Raw genomic sequence first — 13,853 nt, 5'->3', positions numbered from 1 at the left:
ATGGTTTATCTTAAAAGCGTAGTAAAAAATAAAATCGTAAAAGCAGTTGTTATGCTGATCCAGATACGAAAGCTGTTACCAAATGGTGAATGCTGTAAAAACTAAAAAACAATAGAATTTCTGTTTTGTTTGTTTTTTTTCTATCTCCCATCCCCAAAAAATGTAATAGAAGCTCTACAATACATTAGATGTTCAGCCAGAGCGCTATTAACATTTAAAACTCTCCCAAAACACACACCATCATACAGTGATGTCAATGATTTATGGCGCTTGTGAAAATTGCTTGGTCCTCAAGGTACAAAATAGGCTGGTCATTGAAGGGGTTAAATGTTGCTGGGCCACTATCATCATTAAGTAATGAATAGAGGGAGATTAACCTCAAGTAATGATCTGCCCCCCCCCCCCCCCCCCCCACATAGTGGGCACATAGTTTATATGTTATATCAGACCAGTACCACTTGTGGCACATATAGCTCGGCACTGACACCTGCTGGTAAGACGTGGGAATTGTACTGTGGTTTTTCAATGTTATTGATGGACTATTTACAGGGAAAGGTATTGGAATATCATCGCTCCCGTGCTGGGGAGGGACTAACATCTTCCTCTGGAGCCTATCAATGCTTTCAGTAACTTGTGCTTAGTCTTCCGAACTAAAAGGGGGATCTGCTGACTGAGAAATATAGTCTGTGCCCAGTGTTAGTGGACTGCAGGTCAGTGCATGCCCTGTGTACCAGACCTGTGGGGCATGTTAACTACTGCTACAGCTGAAGTCTCCATAGATCACAGAAGCCACAGCAGAGACATATTGTATATACATCTGATTGTAAATGGAAGGAGGAGCAGAAAGAGTATTTATAACCGTCCCAGTGAGCCACAACAGTAATACCACAGGGTAACAGAACCAACCCCAAAAAACAGCAATTCAATATTAGATCAGATAGGGGGCAGTATTATAGTAGTTATAGTCTTGTACATAGGGGGCAGTATTATAGTAGTTATATTCATGTACATAGGGGGCAGCATTATAGTAGTTATATTCTTGTACATAGGGGGCAGTATGATAGTAGTTATATTCTTGTACATGGAGGCAGTATTATACTAGTTATATTCTTGTACATAGGGGGCAGCATTATAGTAGTTATATTCTTGTACATAGGGGGCAGTATTATAGTAGTTATATTCTTGTACATAGGGGGCAGTATTATAGTAATCTTGTACATAGGGGCAGTATTATAGTAGTTATGTTCTTGTACATAGGGGGCAGTATTATAGTAGTTATATTCTTGTACATAGGGGCAGTATTATAGTAGTTATATTCTTGTACATAGGGGCAGTATTATAGTAGTTATATTCTTGTACATAGGGGCAGTATTATAGTAGTTATATTCTTGTACATAGGGGGCTGTATTATAGTAATATTCTTGTACATCGGGGGCAGTATCATAGTGGTTATATTCTTGTACACAGGGAACAGTATTATAGTAATATTCTTGTACATAGGGGGCAGTATTATAGTAGTTATATTGTACATAGGGGGCAGTATTATAGTAGTTATATTCTTGTACATAGGGGGGCAGTATTATAGTAGTTATATTCTTGTACATAGGGGGCAGTATTATAGTAGTTATATTCTTGTACATAGGAGGCAGTATTATAGTAGTTATATTCTTGTACATAGGGGGCAGTATTATAGTAGTTATATTCTTGTACATAGGGGGCAGTATTATAGTAGTTATATTCTTGTACATAGGAGGCGGTATTATAGTAGTTATATTCTTGTACATAGGAGGCGGTATTATAGTAGTTATATTCTTGTACATAGGGGGGCAGTATTATAGTAGTTATATTCTTGTACATAGGGTGCAGTATTATAGTAGTTATATTCTTGTACATAGGGTGCACTATTATAGTAGTTATATTCTTGTACATAGGGGGCACTATTATAGTAGTTATATTCTTGTACATAGGGGGCACTATTATAGTAGTTATATTCTTGTACATAGGGAGCAGTATTATAGTAGTTATATTCTTGTACATAGGGGGCAGTATTATAGTAGTTATATTCTTGTACATAGGGGGCAGTATTATAGTAGTTATATTCTTGTACATAGGGGCAGTATTATAGTAGTTATATTCTTGTACATAGGGGCAGTATTATAGTAGTTATATTCTTGTACATAGGGGCAGTATTATAGTAGTTATATTCTTGTACATAGGGGCAGTATTATAGTAGTTATATTCTTGTACATAGGGGCAGTATTATAGTAGTTATATTCTTGTACATAGGGGCAGTATTATAGTAGTTATATTCTTGTACATAGGGGGCTGTATTATAGTAGTTATATTCTTGTACACAGGGGGCTGTATTATAGTAATATTCTTGTACATAGGGGGCAGTATCATAGTGGTTATATTCTTGTACACAGGGAACAGTATTATAGTAATAATCTTGTACATAGGGGGCAGTATTATAGTAGTTATATTGTACATAGGGGGCAGTATTATAGTAGTTATATTGTACATAGGGGGCAGTATTATAGTAGTTATATTGTACATAGGGGGCAGTATTATAGTAGTTATATTGTACATAGGGGGCAGTATTATAGTAGTTATATTGTACATAGGGGGCAGTATTATAGTAGTTGTACATAGGGGGGCAGTATTATAGTAGTTATATTCTTGTACATAGGGGGGCTGTATTATAGTAGTTATATTCTTGTACATAGGGGGGCTGTATTATAGTAGTTATATTCTTGTACATAGGGGGGCTGTATTATAGTAGTTATATTCTTGTATAGTGATGACCGAGCGAGCATTGCCCTTAGCAAGTACCTGCCTGCTCGAGAGAAAAGGTTTGGCTGCCGGCGCGCGTGAAAGGTGAGTTGCGGCAGTGAGCGGGGGAAGGGGAGAGAGGGAGAGAGATCTCCCCTCCGTTGCTCCCCGCTCTCTCCCGCCGCTAGCAGCCGAATCTTCTCTCTCGAGCGGGCAGGTACTCGCTAAGGGCAATGCTCGCTCGAGCAATTGCCCTTAGCGAGTATGCTTGCTCATCACTAGTCTTGTACATAGGGGAGCGGGGGGGGGGGGGGGGCAGTATTATAGTAGGTATAGTCTTGTACATAGGGGGGGCAGTATTATAGTAGTTATAGTCTTGTACATAGGGGGGGCAGTATTATAGTAGGTGTAGGCTGGTAAATGGAAGGGGCATACTTATTCTCTTTGGAGCACAAGAGAAAAATTCTCCCAAAGAAAAGCTAACTGAGTCTTTAGTCTCCATTCTGAGACAGTAAGGACAAAGATTCTTCCTGAGCTTCATTTTATAAACCGTCTTTATTGTGTACCCTCGTGCATATTACTAGGAGTGGTTACCTGTGTTGTCGTCTTTTGGATTCTGCTCCTTTTCTACATATGTAGTGTTTTGCTGGTCAGCTGGGCCTCCTTTTATATCCCAGCGTCCCTGTCACTCCTTTCCCCGTGTTTTATTAGGACAGAACCATAAGACATCGTATAGATGCACATTTTGGGATGTAGTTTCTGACGTTCCCCTGATCGGATCCCTTACACATCCGGGTACTCTGGGACGTGCAGTTTGTGTGGAGGTGCTGCCCCTGATCCCGGTATTGTCACTCAGTCATACCCAGACAGAATTCCTGCAGTGGTAATTGTCCAGTCTGCCCCCTGTGGCTCCCCCCCCCCCCCCCTCCCCCCCATGGTTAGAGGTAGGATGTCCTCATCTTCTAGAGATCTGACCTAGAGTATCCTGCATGATTCAGGCTGCTTCTACATGAGCAACTTCCTGATTGACGTGTACAGCCTGTTTTTGGCCCATTTAAATGAGTATCGTTGTCTATATCCCCTTTAGAGCAGTGTTACACAGGCGTAAGCATATTTGCGCGCGTATGCGTGTTACTGTACTTTCTGTGCGCACCAAAAACACACAACCATGTTCCCATTCATTAAAATGGGCATGTAATGGAATTGGTTCAATTGTTTTTGTGCTCAAATGTGCAGGAAAATAAAGCATACTGTATATTTTTGGCACAAATTAAATGTGCGTGCAGAATACGCTTGTGAAGAAGCCCATTGAGCTCAATTGGTTCCATTCACTGCGAATTGTGCGCGCATATTGTGCTCACAAAACGCTGTGTAAATATGTTCTTGTGAATCCATGTTGGTTAATGTCCCATTCTTATTGCGGCCTGTCTGGTTCTGCCCAATGACTGGGCTAAATCCGCTCGCAGAGCTGCGCCAAAAACTATGGCAGAAAGACAGGGCTTTGATGCCGTCTTAATTCTGCAGGGAATTCCGCCAGGTAAAGATGCCCTTAGAGGGCATCCAAATGGGCAAACTCAGCTTCAGTCCATGAAATACAGCGTTTTCACAGACCGTAAACATTCTGTGTCTATTGCGTTGTCCTATTTCATTTTAAGTCTATGGGTGTGTTTGAAAAAAATTCCTTTTTATCTGTTACCAGGGTAAGCTGAAAAAATGGCCAGAACCAGGAATGTGCAGAACCAATTGTGTGTGTTTTTTGGTTTGTTTGTTTTTTTTCTAGCATTAAAATAGGGTGCAAAACGCATGCAAGTCACACATACAACCTTAGAACCTTTTGCAATATTACAACTATGGGTCTCCCCCCTTGGCGCATTGCAGCACGCAGCGACTTGGGCACCACCTGGCGGCACGCTCAGTGGATAGTTATACAGGCTGTGCCCATCCATATACCTGGCATTGCGGTGAGCATGCGGTCATGAGCCATCTCAGCCCAGAGGATACAGGAAGACAGAGGGCCTCATTTATCGGAGCGGAGTAAGACCGGCGTTATTGCCTATAGCTCTGATAACGCCGTACAGAGTCGCTCTGACAACCACCCAATGTAACGTAGTAATCGGGATTGCACCACTGCAAGTCAGTGAAACATGGCCGCGGCGCTTAACGTCCCCAGTGACTCGAGCAATAAAGCATTGCACGACTCTAAACGCTTGTAAGTGGCGTTACGCCATTTGGTGATCACATGGCTGAGTATATCTGCCACCCCAGGCCTGCAGCATTCCCCTTGTTTTTGCGTAAGCATTCGCCAAGCACACACTCGGATCTGTAAACATTGCGCCGCTTACTTTGGCACGAAGTCTATTTAAACAACTGGGACGGGTTGAGGCATCCGCCGGTGCAGATACTTGGGTAGAGCGCCCGCGCCTACAGTTTTGTCCCCGACGGTCTCTAACCCTGATGCGTCGTTCCATCATGTTCACACGGTTTACAAAGGTGGAAAAATCTGATACCGAATCTGCAGCTAAAATCTGTGCGTTAAGTTTTGGATTTTCTACTAGTTTCTCAAATTTTTGTGTGGATTTGGTGCGGCTTTGTAGCCTCACATTGGCTTAAATAAGAAAATTTGACATAAGCGTTTTGCCACTTCTTGGTGAGGATTCTAAGTCTAAGTGTCAGAAAATCCTTGTCATATAACGATATAGTGATGTAATCAGTCTGCCAGCGGTAAAGGCCGAACTACATCAAGGCGAAAGCTAACAGCAGCACAGAGTGTTTAACCCTTTCCAATCCAATTTTGGATTCAGGGTTTCCTAAAAGGCTTTCTCTTTTTGCTGTTATACAACGGTGCCATCTGCTGGCTAAAGCCAGTGTGTGTGCGCCAGAGAGACTCCGACAGTGGAGTGGCTGGCAATAGACGGTAAGAATACCCTGTCGGACGTCTTCTGACATTGAAGCTTGTACAGCTCCAATCAGAATGCAGGAAGATATCAGAAAGTGTATTGGAAAGGGTTAAACAGGTTGTCCAGGGTTAGAAAAATATGGCTGCTTTCTTAACACAGCGCCACCTTTGTCCATGCGGATTTCACATGCTGGAGAACCGCGTGGCTTTAATAAATCTAATTTCCCTGTAGACGTGAGGCTTAAACCGCTTTAGGTCTCTTGCATACAAATGTGCATCTTGGCTCCTAAGGGGAGGTTCGATCAAGTGTAGCTATAGCCCCATTGAACTACAGAGATGCCGTATTCAGGAATTGCCCATGCAAAGTGATTTCCAAATATGCCTGTGTGCATGATGCATTAGACTCCAATACAGTTTAGCTGGAGTGAATGACATAACTGTGCCCTAGCAAATTAGGGCTGCAGTGTAAAGTATGGTGGAGACAGGACAGCAGCCTGCGATGTGACTGACTCCAGACGCCAATAGATGATGCAGCTAAGCTGGAGCCACTGATCACATGAGATGCAGGCAATGCTCATAATGTATGCATTGTGGGATATTGGCACAGTAGCGATGGATGGCTATATGGGACCTGTCACACAACGCACTGCAAGCCCAAAAGGCTACCTGCAGATGTTAAAGCCAAATAGAAAATTGGTTTAAAAGCCGCCTGCAGTTCTGCTGCGACATCTGGTTAGACCTGCAGATTTTGATGTGGAATTCCACAGCTCCGGATTTAGTCCTGCGGCGTAATGATTTCCTGTGTGATGTCCCTATATAATCACACGTGTGTCCCCGTGGAGCGAGGTGAACTGTTCGTACAGCTGCAATTACAAGGCGCGACTCATCCGGAAGGACTTCCTAGACGATCCGATATTTTGTCAGACTATTAATACTGAGTAATCTGGTCGGACTTGTCTAAGCCCCGCCCACATACATGTCACCATTCCTTACCATGAGTCACCTGGGGTATACGAGCATCCATAAATAGGATTCAGTAATTATACTGCGCCAATCATAATTTATACAGAATGACGGCGTGCTGGTCACACGGTCACGCTGATCGCGGTTGAGATGCCAGTGACCAGAGTACATGTGCGCAGGGGAGTCGTGGCCGACATCCTCTGTAAATATGTGGTCATGCTCTTCTATCAGCTTCCTAGTTACAGCCACATTCGTATGACTGGTGCATTACAGACAAATGGCCTGGCCTGACCGCAGGACTACTGACCCAAAATGGCAGCATCATAGGGATATATTATGATGTGAGTTTGGGTTAACCCTTTAGTGAGCAAGTGCTGTAAATATACAGCGCTTGGTCCTGGGATTTAAACCCACACTGTCATAAATTGACGACTTCGGTTTAAAGCTCCTGCATTCGAGCAGAGCAGCATGGCCGATGCTGGCCTGTCTGACAGCTAAGCTCCTACTGTAACAGCCAGGAGCAACGAAACCTCAGCATCGATCGTGGTATGGAAGCCGGTGACAGGGAAGGGGCTCCTCCTGCCATCCATCCGCACCCCACAGTGCGATTGTGAGGTGCCGATGGGTTTCCGTAACAGCAGGATGAAAGCCTCTGTCTCCTCCAGGAATCGTAATGCATTGCATTACAAAAGTAATGCAGTGTACTATGCTAGCGACCCAACAATCACATCGCCAAGTTCCTTTTTGACGGGCGATAAAAATTGTGTAAGAAAAATAGTTCAAAACGTTTAGTAAAAAAGAAAAACCCAACGCAAATTACATTTTTATTTTGATACGTGTTTTTGTTGTGTAGATCACATCTTCACTACTACAAAACGCCAGTGATTGTCTGCTTTCTCCGCGTCTTGTGGGGCCCAGATGGCTGATAAATCGTCCCAGCGATTACCGGTCTTTGCTTTTACACAGGAATGATTATCGCTAGTGAATGGAGGTGGAGCCGTCTGTTGGTCGATCCAGCCCGCCTGCCTTCATTTACAGGAAGCCTGCAGAAAATAAATGAATGAGAAGCAAATAACTTTTTTTTTTCTCTTTCAGTCATTGCATGCATTTACACTGGACTGATTCGGCCTGGGTAAGAGCCCCTTAACACGGTCCTCCTAAGGCCCCCTCCACACAGGCGGAAATTCTGCTGTGGGATTTCCCACAGAATTTCCACCAGTGGAAGCTGCCATAGGATTGCATTAGAAAACGCAATCGTAGGCAGACGGCCGCGATTTGTCTGCGTTAATTTAAATCACACATGGAAAACAAATCGCGGCATGCTCTATTTCTAAGCAGGTCTTGCAGAAGCCTGCACAGAAATGTCAAACCCCGGCCGCCGGCTCCGCTCTGTGCATGCGTCGGCTGGCCGGCACGTCATGGAGCTGGAGCCGCGGGAGAGGTAAGCGCTGCACTGGTCCCTGCAGGGGCTCGGGTCGGGTCCCGCTGTGAGAATTCTCGCAGCGGGATCTCACCCGGCCGTCTGCAGGTGGCCCATAACTGAAGGGCTCATTCACACAAGCTTAAATACGGAATGAATGAAGCCCACCTCAGAAACCTCTCTAGAATCCGTCCTTATCTCACAGTAAAACGAAAAAAGTTTGGTGCGGTGTTAGGCAGAAGAGCAAAATGTGATTGTACTCAGTAAGAGAAACCAAGTGATCTTGTAGATATACCTTATAATGGCTAACAAAAATACATGATGTTATAGCGAGCTTTCGAACCTCTCAGGCATAAGGGAACAGATCCGAAGAGGCATTCATATAAATACACATATATATAAAAAGGCACAGACATGGTGTGATTAATTTGCACTTAAAACCATACCAGAACAGGATGAGTAAGGCTGGGTTCCCACAGGGTGGAATTGCTGCAGAATTTCTGCACGGAAATTCCGCTGGCAATTTTTATCCTGTGACAAACCAACAAAGTGAATGAGATTTACAAAAATCTCGTCCACACGCTGCGAAGAAGCTGTTGCAGCCAAGCCGTGATGAAACTTGACATGCCACACTGTAGTCAAAGACGTGGTATTGTCCATTTTATCGCATTCTCCGCTGCAGCCATCATGTTCTCTCTATGGGGAGAGATGGCCACAGCAGAATGCAGACGGCAAAGCTGCTTCAAAACCCGCACTGAACGCACGTTTTGAAGCTGCATTTCTGCTGTGGGAATCTTGCTGTATTTTCATGCGATTTATTCCGCGAGATTTCCATGGGATTTAAGCCCCGTGTGACCGCAGCCTTAAGGACACGTGATAGTTGTTTATATGCTCTTCGTCCCAACCAGATCACTTATGTACATATGTAGATAATACCGGCTGGTGAGCGGTCACATAGTATTATGCATAGTACACTATTTATATAAGGTGGACGAACCATTGTACAGCACAGGCACTCGTTCCTCGTGTCACCCCATTCCCTCATAGATTGTAAGCTCTATGGGGCAGGGTCCTCACCCCTACTGTTTATGTCGTGTCTGATCTCATCTCTATCTATGTGCCCTCTGATTTGTAAAGCGCTGTGGAATCTGTTACATAGTCTTATTTCGTCCTTCGCCTTGTCTCAGCTTTATCAGGTCTCCTTGTGTACAGCTCCAGTTTCGCTAATATGGTTGTGTATTACTGTAAATGGTAATAAGCTGGTGATATCAGACTAATGACCCCTCCGTACTGATAACGCCTCTGTGGCTGTGACCTTTGCTTCTTCTCAGCTGATGCACGTGTCCGACATCTTTATTTTCCATGGAACACACAACTTCTGTAAACTCCCTGATATGGAAACGGGATTTTTTCACCCCCCCCCCCCCCCCATCCTCCAGGGTGTTTTCCTCCTTTCTTCGTTAAGGTCAGCGACGGACATCATTGTGATTATTTGTACAATTCCAGATAGTGTCACTGATGCACTGAAGTCCTTTTTGCTTGCGGCTGTGTCTGTTACTGATACGCCCCACCTAAGATTTCCCAGAATGAGACGGGTTTGCCCCGGCGTGACCGAGACTCCTAATAATTCGTGCTCTGAAGCAGAATCTCACCGTTGTGTGCCTGACCGTGAAAGCCAAACGGGAATACCGGAACCTTTGGGTCTGGGGCCTAAATATTTTCCCAAAAAGAGGTGCCTGGAACGGAATTTTTTTCTCCTTTCTTGGTCAAAGCCCTCCAACACACTAGCGTATTTTTTAAATCAGTGTATCAGATGTGAAAAATCGCACACAGACCACATGCATGGTATTACGGCCTTTTGATGATCTATGCTCTGGATAGGTCATCAGTAGGTGATTGACAGGGGTCTGCCACTCACTGATCGGGCCGGATGTCGCCACTGGTGAGAGGAGGAATGTCCTGACCATGCGAGGAGCAGGAAGTGTAATAGCAGCATGGCGCTCCCACTTTCTCCTCTGACCAGTGATGATGAGATCTGGCTTGCTGCACTGACAGCGGGCTGGAAAATCGGCTGATGAATGAGGGACCCAGGTGGTGCATCCCTGTCTAACTACTGATGACCTATCCAGAGGAAAAAGCCCATGCAACCCCTTTAAGCCAATGAAGCCTACATAAGCCCTTAAGGGACCTTTCAGACAGGTGGTATTTGCCTGCAGCACGTGGAACATTCTGCAGCTTTCTGTGTGGATTTTAATACAAAATTAAAAATTGCTTAATTCTACCGCCAGTTAGACATGCGAGTTTTGGTGCGGATTTCCGCAGCAGCAGAAAGGTCTCTAAAAGGGTTCTCCAGGATTGGACTCCTTTCCTCCAAAAACAGCGCCACCCATGGCCACAGCTGGTGTCAGTCCTATTCACTCGAATAAATCTGAACTGCAATACCAGACTCAACCTGCAGTCAGATTAGGCAGTGTTTTAGGAAACCATGTTTTTACAAGCCTTTTATGGCCTGGAACAGTGACAACCGCAGCGGTGCATAAATGGTCTAGTGGTTGTCACTTCCCTTCCCCCACACTGTAGTGAAGGTGGTGCAAGTTCTCATTTTCAGTCTCTAGCGTTTCATAAGCATGTGGAGTGTTTTCGGAGGGGCGTTCTAGTATACTTTTTAATTACCCCCCCAATCGTGTTTCCGTTGGCGCAGCTCTGAACCCTCCGAGGTATTACTTTCTTAAAGATTAACTTGTCAGGAAGTGTGATATATATTTTTTTTAAATAAAGCCCCGCAGGCTTTCCCTCGGCATCCATCTCTGCTCGCTGGGGCTGCCTTCACAGACATGTCATCCGTGAGATTAGAGGCATGTGCCCAGCCGTGAACACGCATCTCATTAACCTCCCAGTTTCCACTCTCACTGCTTTCTAGAGAAGTTTTTATTTCTCTACTTTTATATCTTTCTTTGCGCGCCCGTCACACAAACAGGAAATGCAGGATGCCATGTTAGGAGCTGGCGCTCCTCTTACATGTGAGGCCTGCGGCACGTTACGGCCTGCTGAATTTATGGAGCTACATTCTCATAAATGTTGACCTAGTCAACTAATTGGCTGCAGTGCTGATGCCCAGTGACTGGACGGCTACTAGTCGGTGTTTCATCCCACAATATGGCTGCAGTCCAGGCCTCAGATTCTGGTAACCCATAGCAACCAGTCAGCCTGTGTTTTATTTCTCCAGTCCTATAGAAAATGAATGCTGACCTTCGGTTGCTAGGGCAACAGGGCCTCTGAGGTGGATTTGTTGTGTCCGAGCCTAGGCCTCAGTCTAAACGTTAGCACAAACCATGAGGAGAGCCGCTCCGTACGCGGTCGCTCCCACTGGGGAATACATATGTAGGTGTGATGCTTGTGTAGAACAGATTACAGAGATCGCCATTGTGGACCAGCACTCATAAGTTGCAGGGTGAAAGGAATATTCTCAAAATGAGAGAAAAGTGTAATCAATAGGTTCCCCACCACTTTAATGTTCCTTCCTTATACGGCCTCCGTCACACTGGCGGTTTCCGCTATGCGTGCTATTCGTGTTAATTCCCGGTCAGCACACGGATCCATTATAGCCTATGGGGCTGTACACACTACTGGTTTTTCACACAGACCATCGCATGTCCTATCATTGCCCGTGTCACAGAAGAGAATTGGGACAGAGAATCTATGCGTGGGCCATCTCTGTATCGGACCGGTGCGTGAAAAGTCACATGGTTCAAATAGTAAAATGCATTCAAAATGGCTTGCGCTCGCGTGCAGATCACATGGCATGTGAGCGGGATGCGTTCTTTGTAGAACAAGAATCTGCTAAAATGTGGCATGCAGTAATATTTCAGACTATCGGACCGAATGAAAAATCGTTTGTGTAAACGGAGCCATTCAAACGAATGGGTTTTATTTTGTGTGCGAGTTCTGTCCACCGCAGTCTGAAGGAGCTGATGTGAGAACATCGCCCGTGTGAATACACTGGGGCTGCAACCGCACTTTGGGTTTAGAGTTTCTGCTGTTCAGAAATGCACAAATACATTAAAAAAATTGTAAAAAATACTAGTATATTTAAGGCTCACGCAGGGGAGTGGCGTACATTTTGGGTCCTCTAGGCAAGGGAGCACTGTATAGCAATAGTGTATAGTAGTATTTTTGTGGTCCGACTAGCAGGGTAGCCGTGTATAGTGTATTTGGGGTCCTCCAAGCTGGGGAGCAGTGTATAGTGTTTCTGGGGAGCAGTGTATTTGGGACTGAGTCATGGGAGCAGTGTATAATGTATTTGGGTTCCTAGAGGCAGGGGAGCGGTATATAGTATATTTTGGGTCTTTCAGACGGGGGAGCAGTGTGTGGACTGGGAGCTCTGTGTATTCCATCAGGACAGGTAAGTGGCTCAGGTGCATCTCAGATAGGTGTCCTGATTCCAGGATGTTTACACGCTGGATCCTGCTGTGTGCCCGCAGGCGCTGCGCCACTTCCTCCTCTTGTATCAGCTGTGCTCACAGTCCCTCCCCAGGTTGCCTCTTTCATGCCATGCACATGAGCTGTGCGCTCTGTCACCATGATGTCATGGGAGAAGTAGTTTCCTTTAACCCTTCACTGCTCAGCCTGCCTTTTTAGTCCACCACGTAATAAGTGGAAGTTCCCTTGTTATGTAGAGCTCTCCTGCTGGGATATACATTACTTCTGACAAGTGGAATCAGCTGCAGCTGAACTACAAGTGCCAGCATGCCTCCAGCCAAAACTTATGTAAAAATGAAGTCTATCATAAACTGCAACCTGCGGTATGTGAACCTGACGTCTCTCATTGCACCAATCTGGAAGGTAGTTTCCAACACAAGGGGATATTATGAGTTTACTTTATGCATACAATGTAGAATATCCCCTAATTACACAGGCGCTCCCTGAAAGTCTATTTATTGTTCTGTTATCAGCCTTTTCAGCTTAACTTTCACTTTCTTCATTTGATGACAAACTCCGAACCCCCTCCTCTCGAGTCATCTCTACATTATATCATATGTCCAGTACTAATATCAGGTTATATCAGCCTCCTCTTATACCGCTCCAGAGTATATTCACACACAGCGGATTTGTTGCAGAAACATCTGCTCCTACATCGGAGTGCAGCGCACACATGGATCTACGGTATACAACCCCAATGCAGATCTGCGGGACAGTTTCAGAAGGTTTTGCAATTCACCTGCCGAGTGTCCATACTTGATGCCCGTATGTTGAACACTTTAGGTGAAATGGCCCTTTAAGAGATGGCAGCTGGTCATCTACAGCTGCTGCAGAACTGATGATTTGTGACCATCCTTCACGACTGATGATGCACCCCAATTCACAATAGATTGTTTGTCCAGTCTTCCCATAATATCAGAAACCTGGGCAGCGTTCACCCTGTGAGGTTGGAAAGGGTTTCGGAGGCAGATTTTTTTTTTCTGTTTTTGTCCATTATCAGTGATGGCTGGTTACACAATAGGGGTAAAAAAAAAAAAAAACTTTTATGCAAGACAGGTTGGCAGATGCACAAGAATGCGACAGGCTATGCCCACATCCGAGCCCCCCCAGGCGAAAAGGAACTCTTTATTAAAAAATGGGGTCAGAACTCTCTCCATTCTGCAACTACACCCATCAGCACTTTATAAAATAACCCCCATCTGCAAGCTATGGTGGAACTACAACTCCCAGGACAGGCTAGGAATTGTAGTCTCCGCAGAGATTGCAGCCCGTGGCCCTATAAACGCCATCTCCTTAGAGGGCAGCTGGATTATGTATTGGCCG

At 44.9% G+C, this 13,853-nt stretch overlaps 1 protein-coding gene across 2 annotated transcripts in view; it reads left to right on the top strand.

The window, feature by feature from the left end:
* TMCC1 (transmembrane and coiled-coil domain family 1) overlaps positions 1–13,853 on the top strand; it is a 90,224-nt gene that overhangs the window by 64,435 nt on the left and 11,936 nt on the right. The window lies entirely within an intron of this gene.

Source organism: Eleutherodactylus coqui, chromosome 3 (genome assembly GCF_035609145.1).
Source record: "Eleutherodactylus coqui strain aEleCoq1 chromosome 3, aEleCoq1.hap1, whole genome shotgun sequence".
Taxonomy (NCBI): domain Eukaryota; kingdom Metazoa; phylum Chordata; class Amphibia; order Anura; family Eleutherodactylidae; genus Eleutherodactylus; species Eleutherodactylus coqui.
The sequence above is the reverse complement of the archived record's forward strand: the minus strand, read 5'-3'. Positions and strand labels throughout refer to the sequence as shown.